We start from the raw sequence: 14,360 nt of genomic DNA on the forward strand, positions 1-14,360 counted from the left end.
TCATGGCCATTTGGTATGTTATGACGGGTTTCGTTACATCTATCCTTAGAGAATCAACTATCATATTAGGGATGTACTAGCGTCGTACAAATATCGAGAATCATGAGCTTTAGTAATTTTGGAAATAGAGTTCTTTGGAAGACATTATGGAACTCATGAGATGGTATATAGCCAAGGAATCATGCCTTAATGAAATAAGGTTTAGCCTTACATACCTCTTGGTCTTCTTAACTACTTAACGTTCACCGTCGAAGCTTGAACAATCTACATTTAGAAGGAGTCATACCATAGTTAAGCCTCTATGATACTCTTAAATTCAAACTAGAATAATTCATGATCTAATGAAAATTGGGCAGCATTTCCCCTATTTTGTCAACTTCCACCATTACAAAACAACTCCCAAACATCCATAATAACACCCACAATATCATAATCAAGTAATCACATTCCATTTAGCCTTCAATGTTCACTCCCATATTCAACTCATACAAACAACTTCACGCCCATTCTTAGCACATTTTCATACAATGCTTCCTCATCACTATTTCTATCTTCCATAACAAGATTATACCCATATCATACTAAGAATCATGACTCAAGTTAGCTTACTACTCAAAAACATCATAAAAGTTACATTTAGCCCTCATTTTCTACTTTCTTCTTCTACCCAAGTTGTTCGGACAACCAATTCATGATAACATGAAATAAGCATCAAAACTAATTTTGTTATCTCATAGGAATGAGCTTTGGAGCAGCTATCAACTCATGAGAAAACCTAGCTTCACCTAAGAACTCTTATAGTCTACTAACCCTAGAAGCCTTCTAACACATGAACACTTTGATTCTTGCCTCTGATCTTTGTTTTCTCTTGGGTTGGAGTGTAATATGCTTGGACAAAAGTGCGGAACTCTCAAGACTTGTGGAAATATGAAAAATGAAATAAAAATAGTTTTGGATGGACTTATACGGACCAACATACGGTCCGTATAAGTGGAAAAAAACCAAGAAAAAGTCCCTTTAGAAAATATGTTATACGGACCCCTAATTATATGGACGTATAAAGTTATACGGACTGTATAAGTGGTCGTATAACTCACAGTTATGCGAAACTTTCTCTCGTTGATTCGTTTGACTTTCAATCCTCATGGAACCTTCTTGGTACTTACATAATACTTCATTAACCATACAATGGGCCTTATATCAGCCCCTCAAGACATTACCAAATTAATATTAGCTCAATTATAGCGAGAACCTTTTCAAACACGACTTACATTTTACTTCCTTCAACAAACTAAGGCTCATATACTCATACAATATCAAAATCTTATGGTGCGCACTTTAAGCTATCTAGTACTTCCGTTAATCTCATAAGGATTTCATAATCGCCTTAAGATCACATTAGCCTATTCACAAGGCAATACATCTGGAATTTTTGAGGTGTAACAATCAAGCTACAAATTCTCCTTCTTAATCCCAGACACTCGTTCAGGGTATGACCCCTTTGGTTATTATAAAACGGACACCTTTTGTATGCGTACACCAACTCGGGCGATGACAACCTAGCCCTAGTGTTGCAAAACACTCCTGTGGCGACTATCCTTTTGTATACCTCCTTACAGGTGGCGAGCCGTGGATCAACTCTGAATAGGAAGGAATGCGCTTTGAAATCTGTCCCCCACCAGGCGGGTTCAGAAGGGCCTATCCTTCTAAAATTCTCTGACTCCATAGTAGAGGTTGCAAGTACCAGCATAGGTGAGGGTGCATAAAAGTCAGATCCCTCGTTGGATGAGGCATAGTAGTCAGATTCATCATTCGGATCATTCTCTTCTTCTGGAAACTCGGGAAACTTTCTCCCTCAACCTCTATGTCGACAGGCTCTAATTCTTCCTCCTCCATATCCTTGGGCTCTTCTTCTCCCTCTTCTGGTTCTTCTTCCTCGATGGGTTCAGAGGCTTCCTATTGAGGCTCTGACTCTTCTTGCAGGTCTGATTCTGTCACCTATGGGTTTGACCAAGCTCCTTGGTTTTCATTCGCTCCTCCCAGAGTCCCCTCTCTAGGCATTATAGGCCTCCTCTCTAATGGTATATAGTCCAGCACTAATTCCCTTATTTTTTCTGGGACATTCCCATAATATTGCTCCAGGGGTATGCCTTCTGGTGGGTTCCCAGCCATTTCCAGCAATCTGTCTATTTCCTCAATTTTCTTCCATATTTCCTAGAGGTGTTTTTCCATTACGTAGTACCTTATCTCTCAGCATCTCAGTTGTCTTTCCTAGAGTCCGCGTTTCTTGTTCTCCTTGGTTTGCCATTGTAATTCAACCTTTAGCGGAGATAGATTCGGGTAAGTTTTAAGTCTCGTGATTTTTCTTTTGGGTACATATTTTAGATCATCAAATCAAATGTACTCAAGCTTTAATATATGACAACACACACAGCAAATAGGCATGTGAAACACGTAGCAAGCATTCATGTAATTTGCAAATATTTATACTACTCGCGTTCCTAAGGCCTTTTTGAGTAAAGGCTCTCTTAATCGCTTGAAACATGATTGCCCCAAAAAATCATCATTAGTTAATAAATAGTAAAAGTATCTTCCCCGAAAGGATTACAAAGATGATGAAGCCGACATAGGGCTTGATATAAAGCAATAAATCAGCAGGGTTCTCCTCCAGCGGCGGATGTCGAGGCCTGGCTTGTTTTGGCCTTCTTGACCCTTCGAAGGGTAGTTTGAATCCGAAATCGTGCTTGGTACATCTCCATTCTGATCATCACCAGATCTGTTTCTTCTAAAATCATGGCCAGATGCTCATCCGTACTTTCCAAACATTCTTTCAAACGTCCTAATCTCTTCTAGGGTTGGAGGCATTTCGATATCACCGAAGCGGAACAACATTTCCTTGTCTTCCCAATGTCCAGCCAATACCTCTATTACCTCTAGACGACCCTTCATCATCATGATAGAGGGTAGGTGACCTAGAGTGCAACTAACTGTCCTTCGATAACTATCACCCAACCATTCCCACCAAACTCTCAATAGATCCGGAGCCTCGATAACTATGTCAAAATGGATTCGGCCTTCCATCTACAAAACATAATAAGATTCTCCCATCCCAACAGGGTCAATGGTTCATCACATGGGAACAAACAATGTTTTCACATAGCTCATAAATGAAATGCGGTGCTCTTCAGGTCATAGACCGTCCGAACACAGGGTGGTTTCTCTTAATGAGCTTTAGGTAGGTCTGAGGTACCCAAAGCTCATCTAGGTATGAATGCTCTAGTTCAGTAGCGATTTGGCTTAACTCTATCCTTATTTTTACTAGAGTGGGCTTTTCACAAAAGATCGGGAACTCGAGCGGACAACTAGGGACAATTGAACCGTTCTTTGTTGGATGACCACGAGCCAAAATTCAACGGTTCCAAAAGAAATATTTTGATTTTATAGTGAAGGTACGACCGCGTGCTCTGCAAAGTTTCCTTTGGAACAAAGTGTAAAACAAATGGTTGGTGGAGTTATGATATGCATGTAATGACAGTCGATAATTCACTACTGGAAAATGAGCCTATGGCAACAAACTTATTAGCAACGGTCACACAACCGTTCCTATAGATCATATATTGCAACAGTTTCAACCGTTGCAATAGGACTGCGATGCTATTGGAACATTTCGACTCTTAAACCGTTGCAATAGTGTTTGAACCGTTGCCATAGCTCTAGTTATTGCTACGATTTTGTCCACCGTACCAACAACGGATGTATCTAATAGAACACATTTGGGGTAAAAAAATTCTATTGGTACGGTTTTTAGTTCCCTCATTATTTTCCCGTAAAATTTCACTAATCCCTCCAAACCCCCAAAAACTTTGTACTCTTTTCTTTTAATCAGTATTTGTCTATTTATTCTAAAAAAAAAAAAAAAAAAGACAAAGTTCCAAAATTCGAAACACCAATTCATACCACAAAATTGCAAACCCTTTTAACACCAACTCTTATCACAAAATTGCAAACCCATTCAAAGTACGTTCTCCTTCCTCTACGCCATGTCCATACCATTAGCTTATTGCTATTAGCTTTTTCTTTTAGGAATTTCAAACAAAATATAGAAAAGAAAATTTCAGAAAATGTTAATATACGATCCATTTTTTTGTTGGGTCTTGCTCGCAAAATCTAATTGATTTTGATATTGATGTGCTTTTCTTGTTGGGTTCTCTTTGAACGAATGGACACACCAACACTTTACGATGTGAATCGCGGTGGTGAGGCTTCAATTGAGATTCTTTTTCCTTTTACGAAGTTAAATAGTTTGTCTTTTATTCTAAATCCCATTTACCCGAGAAAAGATTACACCTTTCTTAGAATTGTTTTATTGATTTTTGGTCAAAATTTTTCGTAGAGTTTGTTCGAGTTCGTCGATTGAGGTTGCTTACCGAGAGATTTGATATTTAGCTCAGTTGATTGCGTCTGCTTCTCTCCAGGTACTCCCTCTGTCATAATTTTTTTGTATTTATTTTGCAATTCTCAATAGTTGATTCTGAATTGTAGTCCCATATTCCTTTGATATACACTGTATGCCTGAGATGTGTAATACAAATTTTGGGGTTTGTTTTGGGGTTTGTCCCATTATAATTTTCGAATTAAATTTTTTAGTGTTCTCTTTGGTATTTTTTTCTTAAAATTTATTGGATTGGTTTCTTCTTATCTTTTGCAAGGTTGTGTTGAAATTTTGGAGATTTAAGCTTATGTGTTTGCTTTCTTAAGAGGATTTATACTTTATGCTTAAGATGCGTAATTGGTGGAATTTTTTATGGTAGTTGTTTGACATTAGTTATTATGGTAATTAATAAGCTTAACTAAGGTTTGGTGTGATAAACATACACAGTAGATGAATGTTGTTGGCTTGATTAGATCATGTTGTGGCATTTTGTTCCATTTTTATGGAGTCCAGTTATGTTGTAAAGATAGTCTAGTTTGATATGCTTTCATTTGGCTTGTTCTTGAATGGTACATTGTTAGCATTATTTAATTTATTTTGTAGCTTTAGTTGTTATGGTAATTTCCTTGAACTAAAGTTTGGTGCGATGGGATAAATGTAGGCAACGAGCGGTGTTGTTGGTTTGGTTGAATCATGTTATGGTATTTGTTCGCCTTAATGAAGTCAATTATCTTGGTAGAAGGAGTTTATTTCTATGTAATGGGTGGAGTGCACGTTTTGTTTGAACTTAGGATCAAAAAATGAATTAGTTTAGTTAAGATGTTGCCGAGGTTTTGTTCGATAATGGGATGGATGAGTAACATAATAGGATAAAGGGGGTAGGGAGTGGCTAGTTATTTTGGTTGAATGACATGAAAGACGAAGTAAGATTGTAGCTAATAATTGCGACCCCGGCTCGATCTTAAATAGGTTCATGACATCATTGGTGATACCATGATCGTGCAATCCTATGTGGTCTACTTCGATCTGATGAAACTTGTTAAGATTAAAATAATCGATGAGGTATATGATTTGTGCATGGCCCTTTCAACTCTAACCCCCACACCCTTCCTTTTGCCTTTACACTTGCCTGCTCATGCTATTTGTGTAAGTGACTCATCTAAGATTGGCCTGCGTATGCATTTGGCCACCTGCATAGTACCTTGCCAAGCCTCCCTCTTGCATTAGCCCAGGCTCAAACTAGTTAGTAAGCATTCCCTCTTGGTTAGATAAGGTGTCCATGTAGGTTGATCACCATGTTTACTATGCCTGCATCCCCATGTATACCTCTTGACTGAAACTAGCTTTGTCTTCTCCTTGAACCACCTTGTTTGAAGTATTTTGGCATATTTGGCATACATTATTGCATTGAGTGTGCGATCATCCACTTCATGTGTGTCTTACTATGCTCCTATCATTTGTCAACAAAACACCTATGCCAAGACCATTCAATGATTTTTTAGATTTCTTAAGTGTATAACCTCTCTCTGCAATCGCATCATAAAGTCATGTCTATTATATCTCTATCCCCCTCACCTTATTTAGTGTTTATCCATATTGTTCAGTGTTCCGCTTGTTCCTCTTTTTCTTCTTGTTCTTTTCCTTTTCTTTCCTTGTTTGATGTTGACATCCATAGTCCCTCTCTTTCTCTTAAGAGGCTGTTCCTTGCCTCTGCTTCACTGCTCTTAGCCGCATCACCTTGTTTATTTTGCCTTTATGTGTGTCTGTCATCTCTTTTCTTTACCGTGTCCATGAGACCTTCTTAACTTAAGATGACTCTTGTTTATCATTTATTTTTTTTTGGAAATTTTCCATAGTTGATTAAATATGCTTTATACGTTAGAAAGCTACATTTGTTCCGGAAAAGAAATTTTTGTTTTTGCTATAAAGTACCTTTTTTTCTTTCACTTAAACACAACTAAAAGTCCGTCCCTCTCCATGGACTTTTACTTAAACACAACTAAAAGTCCACTCAGGCAGACTTTTACTTAAACACAACTAAAAGTGCCCCCCTCCGGGACTTTTACTTAAACACAACTAAAAGTCCCCCTCCGGACTTTTACTTAACACAACTAAAAGTCTGCCCCCTCCGGCAGACTTTTAGTTGAACATAACTAAAAGTCTGCCGGAGGGGGCAGACTTTCCCTTGAAGCATATATATATATTTTTTTAACTTTTCAAAGTTCCATTCGTGCTTCATAATATCTTTGGATCAAATGCTTCTTTGGTTGTCATCCCATAGTTTATTTGGCTACCAACAAAATTATCTTAGCCAAATTAGATAAACCACCTATGAAGATATAGAGTTGGGACCCAACCACTCGGCCTTGTCAATAAAGTCATAACAATCTTTTAACTTAAAAACTTTTAACTAGTATTCTCAAGAAATAATCTTTACTACATATAAAGTACCTTTTTTTCTTTCACTTAAACACAACTAAAAGTCCGCCCCTCCGCGACTTTTTCTAAACACAACTAAAAGTCCGCCCCCTCCGTGCGGACTTTTACTTAACACAACTAAAAAGTCCCCCCTCAGCGAGACTTTTAGTTGAACATAACTAAAAGTCCGCCGGGAGGGGGCGGACTTTCCTTGAAGCATATATATATTTTTTTTTAACTTTTCAAAGTTCCATTTCGTGCTTCATAATATCTGTTTGGATCAAATGCTTCTTTGGTTGTCATCCCATAGTTTATTTGGCTACCAACAAAAATTATCTTAGCCAAATTAGATAAACCACCTATGAAGATATAGAGTTGGGACCCAACCACTCGGCCTTTGTCGATAAAGTCATAACAATCTTTTAACTTAAAAACTTTTAACTAGTATTCTCAAGAAATAATCTTTACTACATATAAAGTACCTTTTTTTCTTTCACTTAAACACAACTAAAAGTCCGCCTCCCGTGGAGACTTTTACTTAAACACAACTAAAAGTCCGCTCCCTCTCGGCGGACTTTTTCTTAAACACAACTAAAAGTCCGCTCTCCGGCAGACTAAGTAATCTTGATTCGTTTCACACGGCCTGCTATGTGTGTATATATATATATTTGTGTTTTTGTTCTCTTGAAATGCTAATTCCCAGTAAATCATCCCAGCAACTGATACAAGAACTTAAATATCTTTAAGTTTCCAAACATGAATTTAGTAATAATATAACTACTGCCTATATAAGTTTCGTAAAAATGCATTGAGTGTGTACACGCTTGTTTTTTTCTCTTGGTAAATAACTTGTATTATAAACAAAAAGTAACATTTTACAGCTCATGAAAAATGAGCTATGCTACTGGACAATATGCCGCAGTAGTCAGCTCATGCATTAGTTCTTAATGTTCTAATTGCACCCGTATGCACTCCAATAAAAGCCCTTTCATCTAGGCGGTCCCTAGGTCATAACTAAAATGGATAAAAGTTAAATTTGGTCAACCGGTTGGCTATCTTTGGTTTCTTGTTTGCCCTTTGATGCACATCTTGTATTATCACCTTGATGATCAAATTTGCAGGCTAACTCTTCTATTGAAAAATTTGTTGATTCCTTTCCCTCCATATGCTATACACAATGCCAGCCTAGGATCATACGATAGACTTTAGCTTAAGGGCTTTTACCCCTTGCATTGCTCGCTCCTCGCTTGACTAAGCTCGCTTTCCATCCTCTAGCATTCCTTCTGATACCCATCCATGATAGCAGCTTTTCCCAGAACTGACTTGAGAAATCACAGATAAAGAACAAGTGCTTTATGCTTTCATTTGCAACATCACATAGTGGACACTGCTAGTCATTTGTCTCACCCCATTTATATAGTTTGTCTCTGGTTGACAGTCTCTTGTGAGCAGCTAACAGTAACACAAAAGTCCATCTAGGCAGTCCACTATTATTAAATGCAATTCTCCTCCAGGGCAACTTCGGAAACCGACCCCTTAGCTTAACAAACAACACCTTGGTTGAGAATTTCGCATGCTTTTAACCTCATCCATAGAGTGCACGCTTGTTATCATTATTGATTATTGCTTTTTACGTAGGAAATACTTGTGTTCTTTATAGAGGTGTGTTTATGAGATACAATCTGCCAATATGGTTATTTGGATTAGATGTCATTATTATATTTCTTGTGTGATTAGTATAACATTGTTCTTAGTGCCTATTTGGATTGGCTTATTTTAGGTGATTTTAAGCTAAAATAGCTTTTAAGTGCTTGTGTAGTATTTGGATAAAATAAATAAGGACTTTTAAGCACTTGTCTTTAAGCTAATATGACAAAAATAAGCCAAAAGCCACAAGCTAGAATTTCTAACTTATTGCTTTTGGCTTATAAGTCAAAAGCCATAAGCCAATCCAAATGGGCTCGTATTAGTCTCTCCTTAGTAATGAAAAGAGTTATGACATTGCTTATTCTTTTCTTGAAGGTGTTGAAAATGAAGAAAGGGAAGACGCAAGCAGTGAAGACCTTACTCAAGAAGATATTTCACTTGAGAATATTTTTGGATTTTTCTTTGAAGCTTTAGATGTTCTAGGAATATTTTGCTATTGACATTTTGGAACTCATGCACACTCTTTAAATGTAAAACTTTTATGTAGTTGGGTTTTAACATTTTGCTTTTATGGATATTATAACTAGCTTGTGGACAATATGTATTATGAAAAGTTTCATTTTGTGATTTTATATAATTTGTAGTGCATTATAAATTATTTATAAACAAAAGGTTGTTATTTTAATTAAAGCGTTGCAATAGCTTACCTAACCGTGGCAACAAGCTCCAAATTAAACATGGCAACCGTTGCAATAGGTCATGAAAACCGTAGCAATAGACATTTCGAATTGTCTCTAATCAATAAAAACCGTAGCAAAAAGAGGGCAAATAAAGCGTTGCATAAAGTCCAATAACCGTTGTAATAACCTCAATTAAGCGTTGCAATAGCCTAACAAGCTGTACACAAAAGAGTCTATGACGTTTTTAACCGTTCCAATTAACAAAGAAAATATGTCGCGACAGATAGACAAATAACCGTTGCTATAGAAACTTCTATAGCAACGGTTTTGAGAACCGTCCCATGAACCGTTGCGATAGATCTATCGGCACGCGAGCAGATGTCACGCATGGTAATCCGTTGCCATAGGTCAATGGCAACGATTCCTTTGTCTATGGCAACGGTTTCCCTAGTGTTGCCAGAGGCCCATTTTCCAGTAGTGATTGCAAGAAAGTAAACACATAAATAGTTAAAGCAAATATATCCACAATATATTGGAATACTTATGGTTAGAACCTTTAAGTCCCTAGTGGAGTCGCCATCTGTGACGGTTTGCATTTTCGCGGGTGGGGTTAGCGCTCGGGAAAACCGCTTCGAAATTGGTGGTGGTCTTTCGGACTTTGTTTTAAAAGAGTCGCCACCCAATTTTTAGGAAATTAGGAAAACCGGTTTTCAAGGGTTTATTCAAACACCGTGAAAAATCCTTCTTAATTCAAAGTTCTAGGTAAGGGTTCTAATGATCCCCTAGGGAAGGTGCTAGACACCCTAGTATTAAGGATCCGCACTCTACGGTTGACCTTCTAATTCCAATCCGTGAGTAGTTGCATGAACGGTTTATTTGGTGTTTATTTCCCGTAAAAAAAATTCTTGTCATTTGCATACCATTTTGAAAAAAGAATTGAATGTATTTCCTTTACATATAGGATATTTAGGTTCGGATTTATAATATCCAGATACAATTAGTTCCTTTTATTTATAAGGATAGTAGTCTTTTCTATAAAGATAGAAAGTTTATTTATTTTAAAGTCTGGGATAAATGGGATTTGTTCATGCTTGACTCATACATGAACTAGGTTAATCCGTTTAATACGTTTTTAGAACGTCCTTATCTAAAACTTTATAATTACGGATATATTTTGGCCACTTAGTTTACAAAAGGTTTTTTATAAATTTAGACATATTGAACTTGTTCTTTTTGAAGATGAATTGGGTTTTATAGCAAAACAATTTTTATTTATGAAAGGAGTTTACCGTTTTTCTGGGTAAGGCCCAGATCCATTTATTTAAGAAAATCCAGTTTTGAGGTTCATTTATTCTATTAACCGTCTAAGTCACATGGGTTCTGGCCCAAATATTTCATCCGCTCATTTTCTAAAAATTTGGGCTCTGGCCCAAAATTCTTTAACTGTTAGTTTCTAAAAAAGAGAAAGTTCAAGTGGGCTCTGGCCCAAAATAATTTAACCATTTGTTTTTTGAAAGAAAAGGCTATATGGGCTCTGGACCAAAATATTTAGACCACCTGCTTCTAAAAAATCATGTGGACTCTGGCCCAAAATAATTTATATTTTTTTGCCAATTCAAACCCAGAAAAACATGTCTATCTTGAAAAGGAATTTGTTCAATTTACTTCTCTTCTTTCGTTTTAAATGAAACATCGCCATTTTGACCTCAAAAACCTCTTAGTCTCCTTATTGTTTAATTTGTTGAAAAAAAATGTGGTTTGTCCCCAATTAAGTTCAAAAATCAGTACGCATATTTCAGGTTTTTGATACTACCATGGAGTCCATTCTTAAACACAAGTTAATCAAAAACGGAGAATTAGGAACTTACCCAAGGAAGAATTCACCCCAAAGCTTGGGAAATCGCTCACACACACACTCTCTAGGATTAGAATTTGAGAATGGAAAGCATGGTTCAAAATTGGGAAATCTAAGCTCACTGATTCAGCTATTTCTGCATCCGCAGACACCATGTTCGCAGTTGCGGACTCACTTATGAGCATAAGGACCCGCAGAAACGGAGTCACTTGACACCTCATACTCTTGCGTCTTCTAGCCAAGTCTCACGTTGGCAGGCCTGCAGAGGCGGAAACACTCTCGTAGAAGTGGGACATCAGAGAATTCTAGTTTTCACCAAGTTCCACCCAAAATCTCGACATTCATTTGAGACCTCCTGGATACAAACCAAACATGCAGACACATGTAAAAACGTACCATAAACTCAACCGTGGCCTCAAAATTCCCAACAGACATCACTTTGACTCGATCAACCCCCAAATGGCCAAAACATGGCTTCCAACCAAAGGTACAAAACTCTCCTAAATGCCTCGAGAATCGAACCAAATGTCCCACCAAATCATAATCGACCCTCCGGACCTCATGAAATCGATGAAATTTATAAAAAGTTAAATATTGGTCAAACCTCCTTCACTTTAAAGTTCCAAATTCCTCAAATCTTACCAGGACTCGCCCGATGACCTCGTAAAACCATCTTGCCCATTTCTACCGGTCAAAAACACTCTAACGGAACTCGGGGAAGGGTCAATAAGGGTAAAAGGGTAAAAACACACATAACGACCAAACGGGTCGTTACGTCAGATATTAGTTAAATAACTGCTCATCCTTCAACGGAGAAGGAAGGAAACGAATTCGTGTTGTGGTTACTTGAGAAATTATTGAAGACTTGGCAGCCTTGTCGTGTAGGAGCTTAACCTAAGGCTTGACTTGATTATGTGATATTTGTAACTCTTGATTGTTATTGTTTGTCTATCTGTTGATTCTGTGTTTTCGTATGCGTGAACTAATCTTAGTCGGCCTGTGATGCTTATCGACACATGTGTGTACTGATACTACTCTTGCTGCACTTTTTCTAAGGGCAGAGTTTGAGGCAGGACCTTCGTTGAGACTCCGCTTCTAGCCTTGAAGCTATTACTGCTGAGATTCTGAGGGTGAGCTACCTGCCTCTCTACAGTCCCGGTGTCCATCTTATTATTGTCTATCACTCATTTCTCTAGACTATGTTTTCATGTATTCAGACTTATGTACTACTCTTAGACATCACATTGGATAGTCGTTCATATACTGTGACTTCAGTTCTTGGGGATGTATTATGACTTAGTATTTTTCCGCACTTTTAGTATTTATGCTATGACTTAGACTTATTAATGATTGTTCTTGTTATTTATGTTGAATCATAAACTTATTAAGTAATTGGAATTAAGGGGTTGTACGCCTACCCGGGGGGGGGGGGGGTAGTGGGGGTGCCATCAGGACTGTGTTATTTCGATCGTGACAACTTTAGTGTCATGTTATAACACATTTTATATTTAAATTCATTATGCTATACATCTTTGACGTTTTCTTTATTTCCTTTTCTTTATTTTGGTAAGATTTTTATTGATTATGTTTAGATCATAACTAAATCTTTTTACATCACCACTAGGAAAGTTGTGGTATCTTATTATAGAACCAAATTAATTTATAACTTCATAAAACAATTGTTAATAAGTTACTTGCAAATCTTCTCAAAATTATTTTAGATTTCACTAACCTCAAATTAGAGCGTCCTAAAAACTATATGTAGCAAGCAAGGGAATAGATATTTTACAAGCTAGATTCATCATTGATTTATCGCACACTTTTCAAAACAGCAATGAGAAAGACATTCATCTCTTTGCTCTCCATGGCTTTCATGATGCTTATTACAACAGGTACATCTCCCTATTTTTTTAATATCTTATTAAAATGAAAATTCTATTATTGCAGATATTGTTTTATGTCTAAAAACACAATTCAGTTCTTAAAATAACAATATTTCGTAATATGAATTGATAATGTTGAATGTTCTGAAATATAAATTCATGTTCACACAATATTATTCCTAAAAATCTTTGATTTCAAGGACTTCCTTGTCACGACCCATTTCAGCCTAGGTCATACGGGCACCTACCTTTCCCACCTCGGTAGGCGAACCCTTAACTCAACATTCACAATAATAGAAAATAGCAGAAGAAAGTAAAATAATGTAAGTCTCACAATATAATATAATGTTAACAAGTGCGGAAGTAAATGAAATCCACAAATGAAATCCACCCCCAGTATCTGGTCTGGTCATACAAGAGCATCTAAATCCGAATACTAAAGGTATGAATAATAATACATAAGTAGTCTCAAATCATATCTCTGAATGGAAAGCAAGACATAAGTAACAGAAGAGTCTTCGAGGTGAGCGGACACCATGCTCACCCTGGAAAACTCAAGTGGAAGCTGAAGAGTCGATCAGCCACGAGTCAGAGTGAGATCCGACTCCGATACTTTGCATTCATAAAAGAATGCAAGCAAGTGTGTCAAGATAAACAACAATCGGTAGGCATTATCGGCCGACCAAGCATAGATAACACAATTCAGAAAATAAGTAGATAGCAAGGAATCCAACAAGTATAAGATAATAAGATCACAACCAAGTATTCGTCATCGCCTATGTAAAGCCTCTAAACCCAAGTACACCAAGTCTGAAATATGTATATATCCAATTCAATCATCAATCAATCAATCACCACGAATCATAATCAAGCCAATGCAATGCAATGCGATGCAATGCAATAATGGAATGGATGAGATGTAATGCCATGCAAATGAGGTGTACACATGTACTCCAGACGGAACTATCGACGTCTCGGTAGCACAACCCAGTGTGACTCGCGAAGTCTAAGTGCCACCCGTCCCGGATCTTTGCTCAACAGATAGACGAGACCCTGGCTAATTGCTCACAGAGGGAGTCTCACCGGCACCACTCTGGGGGACCCGCGGAGCCCATGCACTAACAACGATTTCGGAATAACATCGGAATCGGCCATGCAACAACGATGCCGGTATAGATCATTGGTCATCGGCCTTCTCACAATCACTCAAGTAAAAGAGTCGCTCAATCAATGATACCGGATAATTACCGGCTATCGGCCATGCATCATGAATATGAGGGAATGTATGCAATGCACATATCAACGATTCTAATCAACCTTGGACATCACAATCCCCAAGTAAAAGAGTTTATCGTACATCGCTTCATATAATCAACGATTCCCGGGGGGATGTTCTAATCGGGGTTTTTTCAATCACTCAAATAAGAAACTTTTTTCAAATATCA

The 14,360-nt window shown here is 37.4% G+C and overlaps 1 long non-coding RNA gene across 1 annotated transcript; it reads left to right on the forward strand.

Annotated features, from left to right (window-relative positions):
• The first annotated feature begins 4,202 nt into the window (after positions 1-4,202).
• On the forward strand, positions 4,203-9,147 carry LOC132041715 (uncharacterized). The gene is made up of 3 exons (XR_009411197.1): positions 4,203-4,256; positions 4,394-4,475; positions 8,873-9,147. It is a non-coding gene; the product is annotated as an uncharacterized LOC132041715 (long non-coding RNA).
• Positions 9,148-14,360: the final 5,213 nt, after the last annotated feature.

Source organism: Lycium ferocissimum, unplaced genomic scaffold (assembly GCF_029784015.1).
Source record: "Lycium ferocissimum isolate CSIRO_LF1 unplaced genomic scaffold, AGI_CSIRO_Lferr_CH_V1 ctg11329, whole genome shotgun sequence".
In the NCBI taxonomy this organism is placed as follows: domain Eukaryota; kingdom Viridiplantae; phylum Streptophyta; class Magnoliopsida; order Solanales; family Solanaceae; genus Lycium; species Lycium ferocissimum.